The following is a 23,038-nucleotide window of genomic DNA, read 5'->3' as shown; positions in this document are numbered from 1 at the left end:
TGTAGTGACAGAAGGAAGGAGTTATCCATCTAAATCTGTAGTGACAGAAGGAAGGAGTTATCCATCTAAATCTGTAGTGACAGAAGGAAGGAGTTCTCCATCTAAATCTGTAGTGACAGAAGGAAGGAGTTCTCCATCTAAATCTGTAGTGACAGAAGGAAGGAGTTCTCCATCTAAATCTGTAGTGACAGAAGGAAGGAGTTCTCCATCTAAATCTGTAGTGACAGAAGGAAGGAGTTATCCATCTAAATCTGTAGTGACAGAAGGAAGGAGTTCTCCATCTAAATCTGTAGTGACAGAAGGAATGAGTTCTCCATCTAAATCTGTAGTGACAGAAGGAAGGAGTTCTCCATCTAAATCTGTAGTGACAGAAGGAAGGAGTTCTCCATCTAAATCTGTAGTGACAGAAGGAAGGAGTTATCCATCTAAATTTTACATTACAGGTTTTTTTTGTATTCTGGTTAGCCATACTATATTGTTAAAATTCCATAGGTGTTATATTTAACATTTTAGCAGACGCTCTTATGCAGAGCAACATAGGGCAATTAGGGTGAAGTGCCTTGCTCAAGGGCACATTGGCAGATTTTTCACCTAGTCGGCTCGGGGATTCGAAACAGCGACATTTCAGTTACTGGCTCTTAATGCTAAGCTACCTGCCATGACAAGTTGCATCAGATGTGCTAGCTCTCAAACTGCTGCAGGTCAATGTAGTGATTGCTTCAGGAAACCAATGAGGCTTTCCAACCAATTGTGTCAATTAGGTTAATTGCTCTGAGCTTCTTTATTCATTCACACAATGCACATTAGTGAAATCTGCTGGTCAGAAATAAATAGCAATGTGTGATTATCAGATAGAGGTGTTTTTTTCTCCACTGATTTGATCAAAACTCTGTGGTGGTAAGTCTTTGGCTGTAATAGCCTCCAGTCAGTTCACATCTTTACATCATGCTTCGTTTTCTGCCTTCAAGTGGACTATTTTTCAAAAATGGAATCTATGGCATTATTGAGGATGTTTAAGAGAGAAGCTTATACTATACTAAATAAAACAAATTATTTGAACAACTGTCACGCCCTGGCTCTGGGGACACTGTTATGTTGAGCCAGGGTGTGTAATTCTATGTTGGTATTTCTATGTGGGCCAGAGTGACTCCCAATCAGAGGCAACGAGTGTCAGCTGGTTGTCTCTGATTGGGAGCCATATTTAACTGTCTGTCTTTCACTTTGTGTTTGTGGTTTCTTGTTCTTATTTGGTTTGTGTTAAACCGTAGACGTCACGTTATCGTTTGTTGTTTTGATCGTGTGATCATTCTAATAAAATAATATGTTCACCTTCAACGCTGCGCCTTGGTCCTCTATGTATGACGATCGTGACAACAACAGTGCAGAAAGTGTGGTTTCACAAAACTATTTTCAAAATAGTGTCCATTCAACGGGATTCGAACTCATACTCCCACATCCTGGAATGTTCCATAGTTCCCTACTCTACGTGCTAAGATACCAGTCAGGTGAAATTATTTGTACAAAATCCTAACTAAATGTATAAGTATGGTATCCAGTAGCAGTCGGTGTTTGAAAGCAGCTTAATCGAAGAAAGCATCGGAACCACGGTGAAATCAGTGGGATCTCGCATTTTGCAACACACGGTTTGAAAAAGCATGTGATTAAACAAAGCTTCGGACATCATTGATGACGTACTTCTGATAAAGTGATACACGCATCGGCACACTGATTCGAAGTTAGCTGCTTAGCGATTTCAACGCATGCCTTGGAGCTTCAGTATGAAACGTAACATCACTAGATCACTGAGGAGAGAATTGAGAACCACTGACTTAGTCAACCGTTCTCAATTGACACAAGGCCATACGTGAGTCGTTCACAAGACACCGCCACTGGCCATAGTCCCACATACAGTGCCCTCCACAATTATTGGCACCCCTGTTTAAGATGTGGTCGAGGACTTCCAAAAATTCTCCTTTTTTTTAAAACAACATAGAACCCAAATGCAAAAAAGAGAAAAATCCAACCTTTTATTTAAGTACATTACTTTGGTGTAAAAAAAAAAATCACACATTTAGAAAAAAAAAAACTTGAAATCATGTGTCCCACAATTATTGGCACCCCTGATGTTAATACTTTGTACAACCCCCTTTTGCCAATAAGACAGCACTTAATCTCCTATAACATTTCACAAGATTGGAGAACACAGAGAGAGGGATCTTTGACCATTCTTCTTTGCACAATCTTTCTAGATCATCCAGTGTCCTGGGTCCTCTCTTATGCACTCTCCTCTTTAGCTCGCCCCACAGGTTTTCGATTGGGTTGAGGTCTGGGGACTGAGATGGCCATGGGAGGACCTTGAGTTTGTGACTGCTGAACCATTTTTGTGTAGATTTTGCCACATGTTTTGGATCATTATCCTGCTGAAAGACCCAATGACGACCCATCTTCAGCTTTCTGGCAGAGGCCATCAGGTTTTTATTTAAAATGTCCTGGTAGTTCAAAGCGTTCATAATGCCATGCACCCTAACAAGGTTCCCAGGGCCTTTGGAAGAGAAACAGGCCCACAGCATCACAGATCCTCCACCATACTTCATGGTGGGCATGAGGTGCTTTTCGGCATACTCATCTTTTGTTTTACGCCAGACCCACTTAGAGTGTTTGTTGCTCAATCTTAGTCTCATCTGACCAAAGCACACGATCCCAGTTGAAGTCCCAGTGCCGCTTAGCAAACTCCAGACGTTTACGTTTGTGAGTGTTAGTGAGAAAAGGCTTTTTCCTTGCATGCCTCCCAAACAGCTTGTTGGCATGTAGAGAGCGTCTGATGGTTGTTTTGGAGACTTTGTGACCCCAAGATGCCACTCTTTGATGCAATTCTGTGACAGTGAGCTTAGGACTTTTTTTTACTTCTCTTACCATCCTCCTCACTGTGCGTTGTGGCAAGATAAACTTGGGACCTCTTACAGCCTTGTTTGTCACTGTTCCAGTTGTTTTAAACTTCTTAATGATTCCTCTGACTGTAGATACGGGCAAGTTAAGGCGAGTGGCTATTTTCTTGTAGCCATTGCCTGACTTATGAAGGTCGACACAAATCTGCCTTACTTGAATGGTCTGTTCTCTTGTCTTTGCCATGTTGACAAATGGGTAAGAGAATTAGGCCTCTGTGTCACGTCATATTTATACCCCAGGGAAACAGGAAGTCATGAATTACTAATTAAAAGTTCCTAGATACCCTGACCAACTTTAGCAACTACAGAAAAATATATTTAAAAAAAAATCAATTAAAATTTTCAGCAGAATTGTTAGGGGTGCCAATAATTGTGGGACACATGATTTCAAGTTTTTTTTTTTCTAAATGTGTGATTTTTTTTTTACCACCAAAGTAATGTACTTAAATAAAAGGTTGGATTTTTCTATTTTTTTGCATTTGGGTTCTATGTTGTTTTTAAAAAAAATGAGAATTTTTGGAAGTCCTCGACCACATCTTAAACAGGGGTGCCAATAATTGTGGAGGGCACTGTAACTGTGTGTATTAACAGTCATTGCATAACACAACACATTAGATAAACGTCAATGGCACTCACTCACTGTTACACAAAAAGAGCTTTGAACAAACCACTCCGCAAAATATTCTAATGATCCACCGCCCCTACATTTTAATTATCACTAAAACGCAAATAACCCTTTTTGTGAGCTGCAAATAACCATTGAATGGCATGAAGGGTTCTTTGAGTCATTATGGTTCCACATAGAACCATCACCCTTCCCAAAGAAGCCTTGCGGAACCCTCTTTTCTTAGTGTGTACATTCTATACTTTTGAAGATTTCTACAATCTGAGTTCATATAGTTTAGTAATACCACTGTGGACATGTTTCTACAACCTTCTGAGTTCATATAGTTTAGTAATACCACTGTGGACATGTTTCTACAACCTGAGTTCATATAGTTTAGTAATACCACTGTGGACATGTTTCTACAACCTGAGTTCATATAGTTTAGTAATACCACTGTGGACATGTTTCTACAACCTTCTGAGTTCATATAGTTTAGTAATACCACTGTGGACATGTTTCTACAACCTGAGTTCATATAGTTTAGTAATACCACTGTGGACATGTTTCTGCAACCTTCTGAGTTCATATAGTTTAGTAATACCACTGTGGACATGTTTCTACAACCTGAGTTCATATAGTTTAGTAATACCACTGTGGACATGTTTCTACTACCTTCTGAGTTCATATAGTTTAGTAATACCACTGTGGACATGTTTCTACAACCTTCTGAGGTCATATAGTTTAGTAATACCACTGTGGACATGTTTCTACAACCTGAGTTCATATAGTTTAGTAATACCACTGTGGACATGTTTCTACTACCTTCTGAGTTCATATAGTTTAGTAATACCACTGTGGACATGTTTCTACAACCTGAGTTCATATAGTTTAGTAATACCACTGTGGACATGTTTCTACAACCTGAGTTCATATAGTTTAGTAATACCACTGTGGACATGTTTCTACAACCTTCTGAGTTCATATAGTTTAGTAATACCACTGTGGACATGTTTCTACAACCTGAGTTCATATAGTTTAGTAATACCACTGTGGACATGTTTCTACAACCTTCTGAGTTCATATTGTTTAGTAATACCACTGTGGACATGTTTCTACAACCTTCTGAGTTCATATAGTTTAGTAATACCACTGTGGACATGTTTCTACAACCTTCTGAGTTCATATAGTTTAGTAATACCACTGTGGACATGTTTCTACAACCTTCTGAGTTCATATAGTTTAGTAATACCACTGTGGACATGTTTCTACAACCTTCTGAGGTCATATAGTTTAGTAATACCACTGTGGACATGTTTCTACAACCTTCTGAGTTCATATAGTTTAGTAATACCACTGTGGACATGTTTCTACAACCTGAGTTCATATAGTTTAGTAATACCACTGTGGACATGTTTCTACAACCTTCTGAGTTCATATAGTTTAGTAATACCACTGTGGACATGTTTCTACAACCTGAGTTCATATAGTTTAGTAATACCACTGTGGACATGTTTCTACTACCTTCTGAGTTCATATAGTTTAGTAATACCACTGTGGACATGTTTCTACAACCTTCTGAGGTCATATAGTTTAGTAATACCACTGTGGACATGTTTCTACAACCTGAGTTCATATAGTTTAGTAATACCACTGTGGACATGTTTCTACTACCTTCTGAGTTCATATAGTTTAGTAATACCACTGTGGACATGTTTCTACAACCTGAGTTCATATAGTTTAGTAATACCACTGTGGACATGTTTCTACAACCTGAGTTCATATAGTTTAGTAATACCACTGTGGACATGTTTCTACAACCTTCTGAGTTCATATAGTTTAGTAATACCACTGTGGACATGTTTCTACAACCTGAGTTCATATAGTTTAGTAATACCACTGTGGACATGTTTCTACAACCTTCTGAGTTCATATTGTTTAGTAATACCACTGTGGACATGTTTCTACAACCTTCTGAGTTCATATAGTTTAGTAATACCACTGTGGACATGTTTCTACAACCTTCTGAGTTCATATAGTTTAGTAATACCACTGTGGACATGTTTCTACAACCTTCTGAGTTCATATAGTTTAGTAATACCACTGTGGACATGTTTCTACAACCTTCTGAGGTCATATAGTTTAGTAATACCACTGTGGACATGTTTCTACAACCTTCTGAGTTCATATAGTTTAGTAATACCACTGTGGACATGTTTCTACTACCTGAGTTCATATAGTTTAGTAATACCACTGTGGACATGTTTCTACAACCTTCTGAGTTCATATAGTTTAGTAATACCACTGTGGACATGTTTCTACTACCTGAGTTCATATTGTTTAGTAATACCACTGTGGACATGTTTCTACAACCTTCTGAGTTCATATAGTTTAGTAATACCACTGTGGACATGTTTCTACAACCTGAGTTCATATAGTTTAGTAATACCACTGTGGACATGTTTCTACAACCTTCTGAGTTCATATAGTTTAGTAATACCACTGTGGACATGTTTCTACTACCTGAGTTCATATAGTTTAGTAATACCACTGTGGACATGTTTCTACAACCTTCTGAGTTCATATAGTTTAGTAATACCACTGTGGACATGTTTCTACAACCTGAGTTCATATAGTTTAGTAATACCACTGTGGACATGTTTCTACAACCTGAGTTCATATAGTTTAGTAATACCACTGTGGACATGTTTCTACAACCTTCTGAGTTCATATAGTTTAGTAATACCACTGTGGACATGTTTCTACAACCTTCTGAGGTCATATAGTTTAGTAATACCACTGTGGACATGTTTCTACAACCTGAGTTCATATAGTTTAGTAATACCACTGTGGACATGTTTCTACAACCTGAGTTCATATAGTTTAGTAATACCACTGTGGACATGTTTCTACAACCTTCTGAGTTCATATAGTTTAGTAATACCACTGTGGACATGTTTCTACAACCTTCTGAGTTCATATAGTTTAGTAATACCACTGTGGACATGTTTCTACAACCTTCTGAGGTCATATAGTTTAGTAATACCACTGTGGACATGTTTCTACAACCTGAGTTCATATAGTTTAGTAATACCACTGTGGACATGTTTCTACTACCTTCTGAGTTCATATAGTTTAGTAATACCACTGTGGACATGTTTCTACAACCTGAGTTCATATAGTTTAGTAATACCACTGTGGACATGTTTCTACAACCTTCTGAGTTCATATAGTTTAGTAATACCACTGTGGACATGTTTCTACAACCTGAGTTCATATAGTTTAGTAATACCACTGTGGACATGTTTCTACAACCTGAGTTCATATAGTTTAGTAATACCACTGTGGACATGTTTCTACAACCTTCTGAGTTCATATAGTTTAGTAATACCACTGTGGACATGTTTCTACTACCTGAGTTCATATAGTTTAGTAATACCACTGTGGACATGTTTCCACAACCTTCTGAGTTCATATAGTTTAGTAATACCACTGTGGACATGTTTCTACAACCTGAGTTCATATAGTTTAGTAATACCACTGTGGACATGTTTCTACAACCTTCTGAGTTCATATAGTTTAGTAATACCACTGTGGACATGTTTCTACAACCTGAGTTCATATAGTTTAGTAATACCACTGTGGACATGTTTCTACAACCTGAGTTCATATAGTTTAGTAATACCACTGTGGACATGTTTCTACAACCTTCTGAGTTCATATAGTTTAGTAATACCACTGTGGACATGTTTCTACAACCTGAGTTCATATAGTTTAGTAATACCACTGTGGACATGTTTCTACAACCTTCTGAGTTCATATAGTTTAGTAATACCACTGTGGACATGTTTCTACAACCTTCTGAGTTCATATAGTTTAGTAATACCACTGTGGACATGTTTCTACAACCTTCTGAGTTCATATAGTTTAGTAATACCACTGTGGACATGTTTCTACAACCTTCTGAGTTCATATAGTTTAGTAATACCACTGTGGACGTTTCTACAACCTGCGTTCATATAGTTTAGTAATACCACTGTGGACATGTTATTCATTCCAGAGGCTACTACCACTCAGAGAGCAGAGTATTCTGTTCCCAGCTGTCTGTCTATGAACAGTATTAACATCTACAATCTCTCTCTCCTTTATCTCTGTAGTGGATGGTCTACTCTGCCAGAGGATCAGTATTAACATCTACAATCTCTCTCTCTCTCCTTTATCTCTGTAGTGGAAGGTCTACTCTGTTAGAGGATCAGTATTAACATCTACAATCTCTCTCTCCTTTATCTCTGTAGGGGAAGGTCTACTCTGTTAGAGGATCAGTATTAACATCTACAATCTCTCTCTCCTTTATCTCTATAGTGGATGGTCTACTCTGTTAGAGGATCAGTATTAACATCTACAATCTCTCTCTCTCCTTTATCTCTGTAGTGGAAGGTCTACTCTGTTAGAGGATCAGTATTAACATCTACAATCTCTCTCTCCTTTATCTCTATAGTGGATGGTCTACTCTGTTAAAGGATCAGTATTAACATCTACAATCTCTCTCTCTCCTTTATCTCTGTAGTGGATGGTCTACTCTGTTAGAGGATCAGTATTAACATCTACAATCTCTCTCTCTCCTTTATCTCTGTAGTGGATGGTCTACTCTGTTAGAGGATCAGTATTAACATCTACAATCTCTCTCTCCTTTATCTCTGTAGTGGATGGTCTACTCTGTTAGAGGATCAGTATTAACATCTACAATCTCTCTCGCTCTCTTCTTTATCTATGTAGTGGATGGTCTACTCTGCCAGAGGATCAGTATTAACATCTACAATCTCTCTCTCTCTCCTTTATCTCTGTAGTGGAAGGTCTACTCTGTTAGAGGATCAGTATTAACATCTACAATCTCTCTCTCCTTTATCTCTGTAGTGGAAGGTCTACTCTGTTAGAGGATCAGTATTAACATCTACAATCTCTCTCTCTCCTTTATCTCTGTAGTGGAAGGTCTACTCTGTTAGAGGAACATTATTAACATCTACAATCTCTGTCTCTCTCCTTTATCTCTGTAGTGGAAGGTCTACTCTGCCAGAGGATCAGTCCAGGTGTGCAGTGTGTCAGCAGGTGCTGAGGGATCCAGTCTCTATCACCTGTGGACACGGGTTCTGCAGACAGTGCATCACCAGATACTGGGAGAAACCTGCTCCTTCAGGAGACTATGACTGTCCTCAGTGTAGAAAGAGATCCAGAACACGTCCTGTACTACAGCAGCTGAGTCAACCCAATAAAACAAGAGGCTCTGAAAACAGGAAGACCACTTGCACACGTGGGCCAAGTCAATACCTTAATATGATTTACAGTAGTTAACTACAATATTATGAGATAATATAAGTTACTGTAGTTGTGGAAGGCCCACTTTTCATCCTGTCAATGAATGTTTCTGATACACATCATTTTTCCTCTTCCCTTGTAGTGGATGACAGCCTGCAGAGAGCTATAGTAAACCATAAAGACAGTCTGAAAAGGAGGTTTGAATGTGTGATAGACGGCATGGAAAAAGCAGGGAACCAAACTCCCCTCAACAGGATTTACACAGAGCTCTACATCACAGAAGGAGAGAGTGAAGGGGTTAACAATGAACATGAGGTGTGGCAGCTAGAGACAGCATCCAGGACACCAACCTCACATGACACAGCAATCCACTGCAATGACATCTTTAAACCCTTACCAGGCCAAGAGAGAAGCATCAGAACTGTGCTGACGAAGGGCATCGCTGGCATCGGAAAAACAGTCTCTGTGCAGAAGTTCATCCTAGACTGGGCTGAAGAGAAGGCGAACCAAGATGTGGATATCATATTTGTGCTTCCTTTCCGGGAGCTGAACTTGATTAAAGATCGGCAGTACAGTCTTCTCAGACTTTTAAATGGCTTCCACCCAGAACTAGACATAGGCAATGCAAAGAAACTCACTGCCTGTAAAGCTATGTTCATCTTTGATGGTTTGGATGAAAGCAGACTTCCATTGGATTTCCAGCACAATGAAAAGGTGTCTGATGTCACACAGACATCGTCTGTCGATGTTCTGCTGACAAACCTCATCAAGGGGAATCTGCTTCCCTCTGCTCTCCTATGGATAACCTCCCGACCAGCAGCAACCAATCAGATCGCCCCTAAGTGTGTTGACCAGGTGACAGAGGTACGAGGGTTCAATGACCCACAGAAGGAGGAGTACTTCAGGAAGAGATTCAGTGATGAGGACCTGGCCAGCAGAATCATCTCACACATAAAGACATCAAGGAGCCTCCACATCATGTGCCACATGCCAGTCTTCTGTTGGATTTCTGCAGTAGTCCTTGAACACATGTTGAGTACAGACAAGACAGAAGAGATGCCCACGACTCTGACTGAGATGTCCATACACTTCCTGCTCATTCAGACCAGCCTGAAGAACCAGAAATATCATGGAAGAGATGAGATGGATCAACAGGAGCTCATGGAGTCAGATAAGGAAATTCTTCTGAAGCTGGGGAAGCTGGCGTTTGAAAATCTGGAGAAGGGTAATCTCATGTTCTATGAAGAAGACCTGAAAGAGTGTGGCATTGATGTCAAAGAAGCCTCAGTGTACTCAGGATTGTGCACACAAATCTTTAAAGAAGAGTCTGTGTTATTTCAGAGAGTGGTGTACTGCTTTGTTCATCTGATCATTCAGGAGTTTCTCTCAGCTGTCTACATGTACCATTGTTACACAACCAAGAACATGGATGCACTGAAGCCCTTCCTCAAGAGAAAGTCTAGAGCTGCATCTGAAGAGCTAACCTCGCGTGAGCTGCTGAAGAGTACCGTGGATAAAGCCTTGGAGAGCAAGAACGGACACCTGGACCTCTTTGTCCGCTTCCTTCATGGCATGTCACTGGAGTCCAATCAGAAACTCCTACGAGGTCTGGTGACACAGACAGAAAGCAGTCCAGACAGCGTCCAGAAAACAATCCGATCCCTTAAGGTGATGCAGAGGAAGAACATCTCCCCTGAGAGGTGCATCAATCTCTTCCCACTGTCTGATAGAGATGAAAGACCATTCAGTACAGGAGGAAATCCAAGCGTACTTGAGGTCAGAGAAGAGATCCAAAAACCTCACACTTTCTCAGTGTTCAGCGCTGGCCTACATGCTACAGATATCAGAGGAGGTTCTGGATGTGTTTGACCCGAAGGTATACAAGACATCAGAGGAGGGTCGTAGGAGACTGCTCCCAGCTGTGAGAGGCTGCAGGAAAGCTCTGTAAGTATTCATGGAAATATCCCACAGCAAAATACATTGTAGTTACAGCATCATTTTTATTGGCTGACTGGCTCTGTAAGTACTCATGTGACTATCCCTCAGACCAAACTTTACTGTATGTAAGAACAACAATATTTTCATTGGCTGACTAAACTTTCTATCAGCTGAAAAGTCTTAAAGAAACTGTAATACAAACGGATCAGAAAGGTGGTAGCATTGAGACATCTATACACAGTGTTCACATTATTAGTGCAGGGGTAACTGTAAGCAGGGAAGCTAAATGTAACATTTTAATACAACCTGTCCCTCATGGTATTTACTCTGTTGACAGACTCACTGGCTGTGAACTCACAGACACATACTGTGAAGTGTTGGCCTCAGCTCTCAGTTCAAACCCCTCACACCTGAGAGAGCTGGATCTGAGTAACAATGACCTGAAGGATTCAGGAGTGAAGCTGCTCTCTGCTGTCCTGGGGAATCCCCACTGTAAACTGGAGACTCTGAGGTCAGTATTCCTGTAGTTGGTCAACAAGTGATAACTGTTCACCAGATCCACATGTGTTTACCAGGCACACATAGTCCACACCATATGTGTTTGGACAGTGAAGCTTACAGTTTTACATTTGGTGCTATGCTCCAGCCTTTTGGATTTGAGATATAATGTTTCATATTAGGCAACAGTACAGAATGTCACTTTTTATTTGAGGGTATTCATACATACCTGTTGTACTGTTTAGAAATGAAAGCACTTTATGTATCTAGTTCTCCCATTTGAAAAAGTCACAAGTATTTGGACAAATTAATTTAGTCCAAAGTTTAGTATTTGGTCCCATATTCCTTACCTGCAGTGATTACATCAAGCCTGTGATTCTACAAACTTGTTGAATACATTTGCAGTTTGTCTTGGTTGTGTTTTGGATGATGTTTTTCCCAATAGAAACTGAATGGTGAATAATGTCCTGTCATTTTGGAGTCACTTCACTTGTATTGTCAGTAAGAATAGAAGATGTTTCTGAACACTTCTACATTCATGTGGACGCTACCATGATTATGAATAATCATGAATGAATCGTGAATGATGATGAATGAGAAAGTTACAGAGGAACAAGGATCATACCCCCTCTGTTATTGGTAATGGTGAGAGGTTAGCATGTTTTGTTGTAGCCTCTGTAACTTTCTCACTCATTATTATTCATGATTCATTCATGGTTTTTCTTAATCATGTCATCATTAGGATTAATTTAGTAGTGTTTAGAAACATGTTATCTACTCACTTAGACAGAAGATTAATCCAGTCATCATCCACCATTCAGTTACTATCGGGCAAAACATAACCCAAAACACAACCAAAACAACCTGCAAATGCAACCAACGAGTTTGGGACCAAATACCACCTCAAGCTGAACCCTGGCAAGACGGAGCTGCTCTTCCTCCCGGGGAAGGACTGCCCGTTCCATGATCTCGCCATCACGGTTGACAACTCCGCTGTGTCCTCCTCCCAGAGTGCGAAGAGCCTAGGCGTGACCCTGGACAACACCCTGTCGTTCTCCGCCAACATCAAGGCGGTGACCCGCTCCTGCAGGTTCATGCTCTACAACATTCGGAGAGTACGACCCTGCCTTACACAGGAAGCGGCACAGGTCCTGGTCCAGGCGCTTGTCATCTCCCGTCTGGACTACTGCAACTCGCTGTTGGCTGGCCTCCCTGCCTGTGCCATTAAACCCCTACAACTCATCCAGAATGCCGCAGCCCGTCTGGTGTTCAACCTTCCCAAGTTCTCTCACGTCACCCCCTCCTCCGCACACTCCACTGGCTTCCAGTTGAAGCTCGCATCCGCTACAAGACCATGGTGCTTGCCTATGGAGCAGTGAGGGGAACGGCACCTCTGTACCTTCAGGCTCTGATCAGTCCCTACACCCAAACGAGGGTATTGCGCTCATCCACCTCTGGCCTGCTGGCTCCCCTTCCTCTGCGGAAGCATAGTTCCCGCTCAGCCCAGTCAAAACTGTTCGCTGCTCTGGCACCCCAATGGTGGAACAAGCTCCCTCACGACGCCAGGACAGCGGAGTCACTCACCACCTTCCGGAGACATTTGAAACCCCATCTCTTTAAGGAATACCTGGGATAGGATAAAGGAATCCTTCTACCCCCCCAATTGTAAAGTGGTTATCCCACTGGCTATAGGGTGAACGCACCAATTTGTGAGTCGCTCTGGCTAAGAGCGTCTGCTAAATGACGTTAATGTGCCCTTGAGCAAGGCACTTAACCCTAATTGCTCCTGTAAGTCGCTCTGGATAAGAGCGTCTGCTAAATGACTAAAATGTAAATATGTAAATGTAAATTATCCTCTTCCCCCCCTTGATTCATAAAATCATACTAAGAATCACACTAATATTGAAAAAATTGAAAAATGATCAAATAATCAAAAATGATATTTATCCATCAGTAGTCCATCTAGACCCCCTCGTCCATCTTCGTCCAGATCAGGAACAATCAACAACGGCATCTGAGTGTTGTCTCCAGGCATCACAACACCAACCCATCTTAATATCATAGCTTTTGCAAAGGTCAGTAACAAAGTACAAAAGCAAAACATGACACACAACGCTATCAGAGCTGCGACTAAAATCTGAACCATCACTGCTCCTATTGGGCCTAACTGATCTTGCAACCAAGACTTCCGCTGACCATCCAGCTTTCTCAGATCTCCCAAATGCATCCCTTATATTCTTCAACGCATCCCTATAACACTCGTGATATTATCGGAACTATCTGGGATCAAAGTATAACAATCATCCCCCGTCAGATTCATAGCCAAACATAAGCCACCTTGTTTTGCCAAAATATAATCAAGAGCCATGTCATGTTTCAACAGCGTCAGTCTGTGACTTCTTTGAGTATTTGACAGAAGGTGAAACCCTCTTATTGTTTCATTCGCAAAGCCCTGCAACGTATATGTAATATTATCAATATGATCTGCTAAAAATGTTACACCATACCATGGAAAAAGACCAAGTCCCTACTTCTCTCCCAGACTTATTCTCCAATGGTAGGCTTCAAGATTATTAAATGTAGCCATGTCTCTTTTCACCCTATTTTCAACAGTAGTTTCAGATTGATCTGTGTTCGGTGCTACTCCTCTTCTAATGGTAAAAACCTCATATGGAAGCTTCAACGTTGACATGTAACAACATCCCTTCCATCCATAGGGTAAGAATATATATGCTTTATCACCACAAACCCACCAAATATCTCTAAAATTCCCAATAGTTACATTGACAGGCAAAAGGTGATCTCTCACCATCAAAGTCTTGCTCTTCTTACTACCTGGTACATAAAAAGTTACATCATATTTGTCCTCTCTAACCTTTTGTCCGTGCTTATCCAAAGTCATCATATAATCATCACAATCTGATATTCCCATGAACATACCATTCACATCATCTGTTTTATTAGAACAAAAACAATTTCTAGCCCTCACTGCTTTCACCTCAAATGCTTCAGGGATCGCTGTTACCTGACTTTCTTTACCATCCAACATATTCACATAGGGAAATTCATTTAACCAAGAACACTTATACCTAGGCTTAAACAAATGTTGTGACAACGACATTTCTTTATCTGTCAATGCTCGTTGATGATACAACAACCATCTCAACGCATAGGCCTGACACCCACTTGATAAGGGTTGAGCGACCGTCTGTAAAATTGAACCCCACGTCTCTGGTGCTGGAATTCTCAACAGATATGGACCCTCAAGATTCCTCACTGATCTTACAGAATGAGTTAACTGCTGGAACCAAATATTTCTCCCTGCCCATTGATCTTTAATCTTCAAAACAGACGAATCAAATCCAAATGCTTTCCATTTAGCGTCTCTTTTCCCTAACGAGCGGTATTGATCAGATGTATCTTCTGATGTTAGGTTGAACCCAAAGAACTCATCCTGTACTTCCATTATATTATCCTGTACTATTTCAGATGAACCTATATTGTTCTCTACCACTATTTGCTGAGTCATTTCTGTTACATCATTTACTTTTAGAAAAGTTGTTGTCGGTGTCGGTATCATACCTCCTACATTTGTTATTGCCGTCGTACCATTAAATCCTTCCAAAGTTACCATTAAAGTAGTTGATTTAGTTGATGTATTAACCTTAATAACAGTCTTTTGTTCTAAAATTGGTGCTGGCACTATTGGTTCCCTTGTAATCGAACGCGATATATTTATGGCTTTAATAACTATCAATGTTGAAAGAGTTAAATTGCTTCCCACTGTTGTTATAACAGACTGAAGTGTTGGTGTTATCGCTGTAACTTCATCCCTAGTTTTCGTAACGTTTTGGTCTGACTTTTCTCCTAACTGGTCTAGGCCTACTTTGTCCAACTGACTCACTAGCTTCTCCTGCAACAGAGTTGCCCTTGGTGGTCTTTGCTGCTTCACATCCCCCTGAAATATTCACTGTTGCTTCTGGGACGTATTGAAAATATATTTCCCCAAATCCCCTTTCCTTTCCATCCCCTGCATAGTCATCTCTGGCATCATCAGAAGTGTCACCATTATCAACGTTAACCCCAACATTGACAATCTCTCCCTCTTCCTGTTCTCCCCTATCTCCATCCTCTCTCTCTGCGCGTGACACCTCTTCTGTAGGTGCTTTAAGACAATGTGACAAATGATACCACGTAGGAGATCCCTTAACCTTGACAGCTGTTCCAGTACTACGAACCACTTCAAATGGTCCTTCACGACGTTCGTTATACCACTTCCTTCTGAATACCTTTACGAATACTTTGTCTCCCGGTTGTACTGTATTCCTCTTATCCTCCTCAGGCGCCTTCTGCACCTCTTCTTGTCTTTGCCTGTCAGAAACATATGTGGACAACGTTTTATGAAAATTGGCCATATATGTAACGTACGCTCTCATTTCATCTTCCAACAGGGCCAAGCTTGGACCCTTTCCGCTTGTTCGCAAAACAAGGCGTAGGCATCCTTCTTCCTGTTACCAACTCATGGGGTGTCATACGTAGATCACGTAACTCACTTGAGCGACACACCATTAGTGCTAACGGAAGCGCCGCTATCCAGTTTAGACCTGTATGTTGACAAATTTTCACAATGCGATTTTTCAAGACACCGTTCATTCTTTCACACATCCCTTGACTTTGTGGGTGATAAACTGCTCCAAGACGTTGCTTAATTCCCAATTTTTGCAACATCAATTTAACTGATTTATCCACAAATTCCCTTCTGAGGATATTCGATCGGGTAATCCCCACCTGCTTATGACTTCTTTACACAAGAACTTGGCAACCGACTGAGCATCCTTACGCTTGGTTGGACAAGCTTCCGTCCATCGTGAAAATCTATCTACAACCACCAACATGTATCTTTTCCCATCAACTGGTTGTATCATATCAACAGAGTCAATGACCAACTCATGCATAGGACCCCTTGGTGTAGGAATGTAACCTGGATGAACAGGTATCCCTTTCCGAACATTATTTTTAAGACAGATAGTGCACCTTCCTATCAAATAATCAATTTGTTCAAACAAATATGGAGCCCAAAAACCATATTCCTTTGTGATCTTTCTGTTAACCTCCCCCCTCGCAACATGAGCTAACCCATGTGCTTCTTGAATCATCAGACCTAAGAGGTCTAGAGGCGCTACTATCAACCCCTCATGGTTTCTCCACAGACCAGTAGCATCTTTGACCGCTCCTCGGTCTAGCCATAGCTGTTTGTCGATCATAGAAGCGGCTTCTTGCATCAAAATTACATCCCGAAGCGTAATTTTGTCTTCCAAGTCCACTACATGAGTGACCAGCAAAACTTTTCCCAATTTATCCGCTCCTGCGACGGGCTTTTGCAGCTTCATCAGCAGCTTTGTTCCCTTGTGTCACTCTTGACATATCTGTCTTGTGAGCTGCACACTTAGCTATCGCTATCTCTGTAGGCTTCATCATAGCATGCAACAGTTTCATTATTTGTGCATGATGTTGTATCGGAGAACCATCCGTTTTCTTAAACCCTCTACCTTTCCATACCGCCCCAAACAAATGACATACACTATGTGCATATGCTGAATCAGTGTATATGGTTACTCGCTTTCCTTCTGCTAACAAGCATGCTTCTGTTAGTCCCACAAGTTCAGCAAGTTGTGCAGATGCAGGCTGTGGTTTTACTTCAGCCTTTTCCACAACAAATCCCGTCCCTCTGCCTCTAACTACTGCATAACCAGCACATAATTTATCTCCCACCCGATAGCAAGACCCATCAGTCCAATACTCCAGGTCTGCCTCACGTAATGGAAAGGCTTGTAAATCTGATCTGAGCCTCGAATATCTCTCTGTTTCTTGGACACAATCATGTGGCTCACCATCCTCTGAAGTTGGTAAACTCTCGGCTGGATTTACTGTATCACATCTCACTAGGGTGACATCCTCCTGCTCTAAGAGCCTATGATAGTCTCTGAGCCTAGGCATAGTCAATGTATATTTCCCATAGTTCAGAAGATTTCTGAGACTATGATGGGTAAGAATTGTCACTGGGTAACCCATCGTGACCGATGATGCTTTGTCATACATTGAATATACTCCCACCATTGCTCTGTAGCACAGTGGTAACCCTAGTTCTACCTCTGAATAAGCAGTAGAGTAGTAGGAAATAGGCTGAGGATTCGTCCCCGTGCCTGTCGGTTGACAAAGAACCGCACACGCATATCTACCTCCAGTAGAAGTAGACACATATAGCAAAAAGTTCCTCGAGTAATCTGGTAGTGCAAGTGCAGGTGCCTCCTGCAACCTCTGTTTGATCGTTTCAAATGCCACATGGCCTTCCTGTGTCCAGGAAAGATTGCTATGGAGTTGACCACTCTCAGTACCCCTAACCATAGCTCTCAACGGTGCCATCAAACTAGTATAATCCTCTACCCAAGCTGAGGAATAACCAGCAATACCCAGAAATGTCATCATTTCTCTGACTGTTCTAGGTTTTGGAGCCTTACGAATAGTTTCCCCCTGCTTGTCCGAAATGTTTCTGTGGCCATGAGTTATGTTTTGACCTAAATATACAACTTTCTCCTGACAATATTGCAGCTTTTTCTGTGACACCTTATGCCCCTTTTCTGCCAATACCTGTATTAATTTAATTGAGTCCCTATGACATGTTTCCTTATTTTGTGAGCAAACCATTATATCATCCACGTACTGAATGACAGTGCTCTGCAATATCTGATCTATCCCTACCAAATCTTCCTTCAGTACTTTATTGAAGATATGCGGCGAATGCCGGTACCCCTGTGGCATTCTACTGTACTCATAGAACTGTCCCTTATATGTGAACCCAAATAAATCCTGACTCTCTACACTAAGTGGAACACTGAAAAATGCTCCACATAAGTCTAGTACTGTAAAATGTGTCGCATCAGGAGGAACTTGAGCTAACAAGGTATGAGGGTCTGGCACTTCTGCTGGAAAGTCAATCACTACCTCATTTACTGCTCTCAAATCATGAGCTACACGATAAGTTCCATCTGGTTTTTCTACAGGCCACAAAGGCGTGTTACTCCGAGGGTTTTTTGTTGTCCTTAAATCACCTGCTTTCGAAAGTCCTTCAATTTGTGGTTCAATTCCTTTGATTGCTTCATCTTTCAATGGATACTGATTTTTCCATGGAGGTCTGGCTCCTGGTCGAAGTTCAACCTTCACAGGTTGAGCTGATTTCACAAGTCCAATATCAGTACTATGTTGAGCCCACAACCCTTCTGGAACTTGTTGCAACATCTCCTCTTTCATAGGGTCTGAATCAATTTTCATATTGCAAATAGATTCATGTGTCATTCCTACAGCCTGTGGCTCTCCTTGTCCTTGAGCCGAAATCATTATTTTAAGAAATTGTTGATCTTCACTTCTCCAGATCGCCAAATTCTCTTTCATTGGTCTGAAACTAAGTTTCTCTGCTTCTGTCATCATTTCTCCTATTTGCATTTGCTCATAGCCTTCCGAACCAACAAGGTAACATGTGGCACACTCTTCTCAATATCAAATTCTTTATTCAGATAGTCGTCTGTGTTTATCTTCATAGCTGCTCCTTGTGGTCCTAAAATAATGCAACTTGAGCTAAGTTGAACATTCTTCGGTTGATGACTCAACCATTCCTCTGAGTGTGGTTGAGCAGCATTCTTGAAATATTTGAGCGTACAATGGAATGGATATTCCGGAAGCTTCGCATCCGGCATATTTGCAACAATAAATCTTTCCCATATCTTAGCCTGCTTCATAAAATCTTCACTGAGATTTCCAATCCAGAATACTGAAGACGAATCCATCTCCGTCATCATCGACAATTGGTAAACCTTTTCCTTTGGCATTTCTATCAGACAGCCGTCTGGTGTACATCTTATTGTACAGTTCAACTTACACAATGCATCTCTTCCCAATAATGCAACAGGTGTATGTTCTGATACCAGTATGGGTACTGTAATTTTCTGATCTTTATAGCATAGCTCAATTGGTTCCGTAAGAGGAATCAGCTGTTTTACTCCCTCAAATCCGATTGTCCTAACGAGTTGATTGGACATAGGGAGATGTGTAGCATCTTCAGGTCGAACACAGGTGAACGCAGCTCCGCTATCCGCCATCACTTCCAATGGTCGGTTGTTTATTTTCACCTCAATTGTTGGATCTTTTTCCGGTCCTGATGCTACCAGCTGACACCCCCCTTTCGGATCATCTAGGCACCTCTAGAATCCTTGCTCCGGACCCCTGTAGGGGTTCACCGGTCCTCCAGATGATCTTGACTGGCCCCTGTATCTTCCTCTAAAATTCCCTCTAATGTTTTGTCCTGACCAATTGCACTCACGGGAAAAGTGACCAACCTGTCCACAATTATAAACACACCTCTGGAGACTGCGGGAAGTATGGCTTAAATCTTCCTCCCCTTTCTAATCCTTCTCGTCCTCTTCCTCTCCAATTCTGTGTCTGTCCAGAAATTGGCTGTGGATATGAACCAACTTGTGCCGCCATTGGTGGCTGGTACACTTGCGGTTGGAACTGTTCTGGTTGAAGCTGTGGCAGTGATTGTTGGTTTGGTGCACACTGACTCTGCATAACCAAAGCTTGTTTCTTATCCTTTTTATTCTCCCCCAGTTGTATTTGATTGAGTTTTCTGAGAGTTTCTTCGTCCTGCTCTTTCTGGTTGAGTTCCTTCTTCCTGTACAGATCCACTTGATGAGCTATGTGATCTGTATAGACACCTTTGTCATGCTTCCAAGTCCAACCACTTCTGCCAGTTTGCTCCTTACTGGTGAGGGCAGTCCCATTTGCAGTTTAGCTCTCAAAATTGACTGCTCAATTTGACTCACATCTGGATCATTTCCAGTAATATTTCTCCACACTTGATGAACTCTTGACACATAGGCTCTCTGATTTTCTTGTTGTCCTAGCGGGTCAATCAAAATATTATCAGGATGCACATTTGTTGGAAATGTATCTTTCAATGCTCTCCACAGACGATTCCTACTTGCAGCCAACAATTCAGGATCGTTCACTGCAGTCCCTACATATCTAATGAGTCCAGCTCTCTGAAAGACGTCTTCCATATCAGGAATCCCAATGAGATTAGCCAACAGTCTCTTAACGTCTCCTATGGCAGACTGTGTTCCCACCGTAATTTCTTCCAATTTCGAAATTCAAGGATAGGCCCCATTTTGAAGAATAGGCAACTTCTCAAGTATATTTGACATATCGGTATTTTGCAACAGCTTATATTCAAAGTTTTGACCTCGAATGATAACTGGTACCATTTTGCTCGTGGTATCTTTCCTTGACCTTAATGCATATTTTGTCTCACCTTTTTTAGATTCTTTTTTCAGCTGTTTCTCCTTCTGTATGGTCAGCGTCTGGAGTTCTTCCTCTAGCTCTCTTACCTCTCCTGCAGTCCTTGCATTCTTCAGTTCTGATAAGCATCGGTCTATATCTCCTTCTATTTATTCTGTGCCAGTCTTTGCAGGATAAACTCCTTTCGAATACACAGCACCTTCAGTCTCCTCTTTATCGCTGTCTTCATCTTTGCTTTCCTCAGCACTCGAATATATTGTATCCTTCTTCTTCAAACCTTCCTCAGCACTGTAATATCTTGTATCCTTCTTCTTCAAACCTTCCTTACCCCTTCTCTCCGTTCTGGCCAACCTCCGTTTGATGACAGGATCATATCCACCCATGATCCCCTCTAAATCACTCTGATCATCATCGTCCTCATCCAGTTCCATCCTACTTAACCTCATTCCACCCTTAGTTTTCAGACTTCTCGTTTTCTTTTTACCTTTGGAGCTTGGATGCATTTTTTATGGTCGTTTCTGCTTGTCCTCTCTCTATTATTTGTTCATCTTCATCTCTGATGTAATAATCACCCTGCTGGAGGATCACTGGAAGCTGAGGATAAGCATCCCTAAGCTCTACTTCCTTCTCATAAGGTGGGGGTCTTTTCACCGAATCCGTATGTGAGAAAGGTATACCGACTTCTACCCTTAGTTTCTCTGTCGACGTCTCTTCCTTTAGCCTTTTCTCCATACCTTTGCTTCCCTTGTCGTTGGTATCTTTCATCAGTTTTTGTCCTTCATCTTCAAATAGTTTAAGAACACCCAGCTCCCTTTGTCTCTTCTCTTTACGTCGTTCCTTTTGTTTTCCCTTCTTCTGATCTGCCTTGTAAATTGACAGAAGCACTTTCATGATGTTGATGACGTCAGGGTTAAGAGTCCCTTCCACTGGCCATGGTTGTTCAATGTCAGGCCAACGTTTGTTCCATTTGCCGGATAATCTCGCAATACCCTTAACTAAAGGATTACTATGTTCCACTATATCAACCGGTGTAATAACTTTCATAGCCTTGCTGTCCTTTCTCCCCATTGTAACTACTCTTTTATATTCCTTTATTATGAAGTATCTTATTTTAGACTATATAGCCTATGGCTTCCCCCCTCTAATTATTAATATAAACCTAACAACTCCAAAAAAACAGAATTTTTAACAAATCAACAAAAATATGAATATTAAAAATTTTATCAAAAAAAAATTATTCACAATTTTTTTTTTTATTAAAAATAAAAAACCAATAAAAATGTCAATTAAAAATTTTATTCTAAATTTATTTTTAATAAAAAAATAAAAAACATCAATTAAAATATCAATTAAAAATTATGAATAATTAACACCAATCTTTTATTTCTACACCTATTTTACCAATTTATCAATTAGTGGCCCACTTACCTTAACGAATCTGGAAAGTGAATACCAGTAGTCAACTTCACAGCAATCAAAACACAAGGACTTCCAATCTACAACACTACCACACCAATAAATTCCATTGTTTAATATGCACCCAAGTATTTTAATATCACAGAATAATGTCAGTACCTGCTTTCCAAACGAGCCCCCAATCAAGCCCAGTAATGCACAGAGACACCAAAATGCAAATTTTATTCAAATGATCAGTCCGTTGCCAAGCGTCTGAGAGAGTGTCATTGCATCCAACATCCTATATGGAAAGAAGATTTGTAGACAAAAAAGCACTAGCCTGATTTTGAATGATCCTCTGCTTGCGTCACACCTTGTCACGTCACGCATACGTTAGCCCCTCCTCTCTCTCCTTTGCTCCGTTCTATAGCCTCATATGACAAGGGAACAAAACGGTACAGACAAGCATTTAAAGTTTATACACTTAACCAAGTTATCCACATTCAATATTCCCCCACTCATATTTGCTATAAGACTGAACCCAGGACTAAATAGATCGCTCAAAACATTTTTATTTTATTTTAATCTGTCATTTAATTCAATGCATTATACTCCGTCAACATATATTTAATTTATAAATTTACTACATCTCAACAAATAGTTTCATGTTCGAATAACAGTTACATTAACGATTTAGAAGATTCGTGTCCACCTTCCCCTTATCTGTGGCTATTTCTCCTTTGCAGGGTAACCCCAAAGACCTATGACCCTTACCCACAATGCCGTGTTTTGTAGGCTTAGCACAACCGCATGTCGTAGTTTTAGCCCCGTAAAATCAAGCACATGCACACATCCATTCAAAAATACTTTTTCACCGTGGAAGGGAGATTTTAGACCTCTCCCCAACCCAAATAAACGGTTAACAGTCCAGCTGTACCTCCCGTTTCCCCCTCATAGTCAAACAACATTTAACAGCGCTCACAAAACATATAAC

General features: G+C 40.8%; 1 pseudogene; it reads left to right on the top strand.

Annotated features, from left to right (window-relative positions):
* Nucleotides 1-8,761: 8,761 nt before the first annotated feature.
* LOC121566092 lies at nt 8,762-10,810 on the top strand (annotated as a pseudogene).
* Nucleotides 10,811-23,038: the final 12,228 nt, after the last annotated feature.

The sequence above is a fragment of the Coregonus clupeaformis genome, unplaced genomic scaffold (assembly GCF_020615455.1).
Source record: "Coregonus clupeaformis isolate EN_2021a unplaced genomic scaffold, ASM2061545v1 scaf0921, whole genome shotgun sequence".
Lineage (NCBI taxonomy): Eukaryota > Metazoa > Chordata > Actinopteri > Salmoniformes > Salmonidae > Coregonus > Coregonus clupeaformis.
This window is presented reverse-complemented; position numbering and strand designations above follow the sequence as displayed.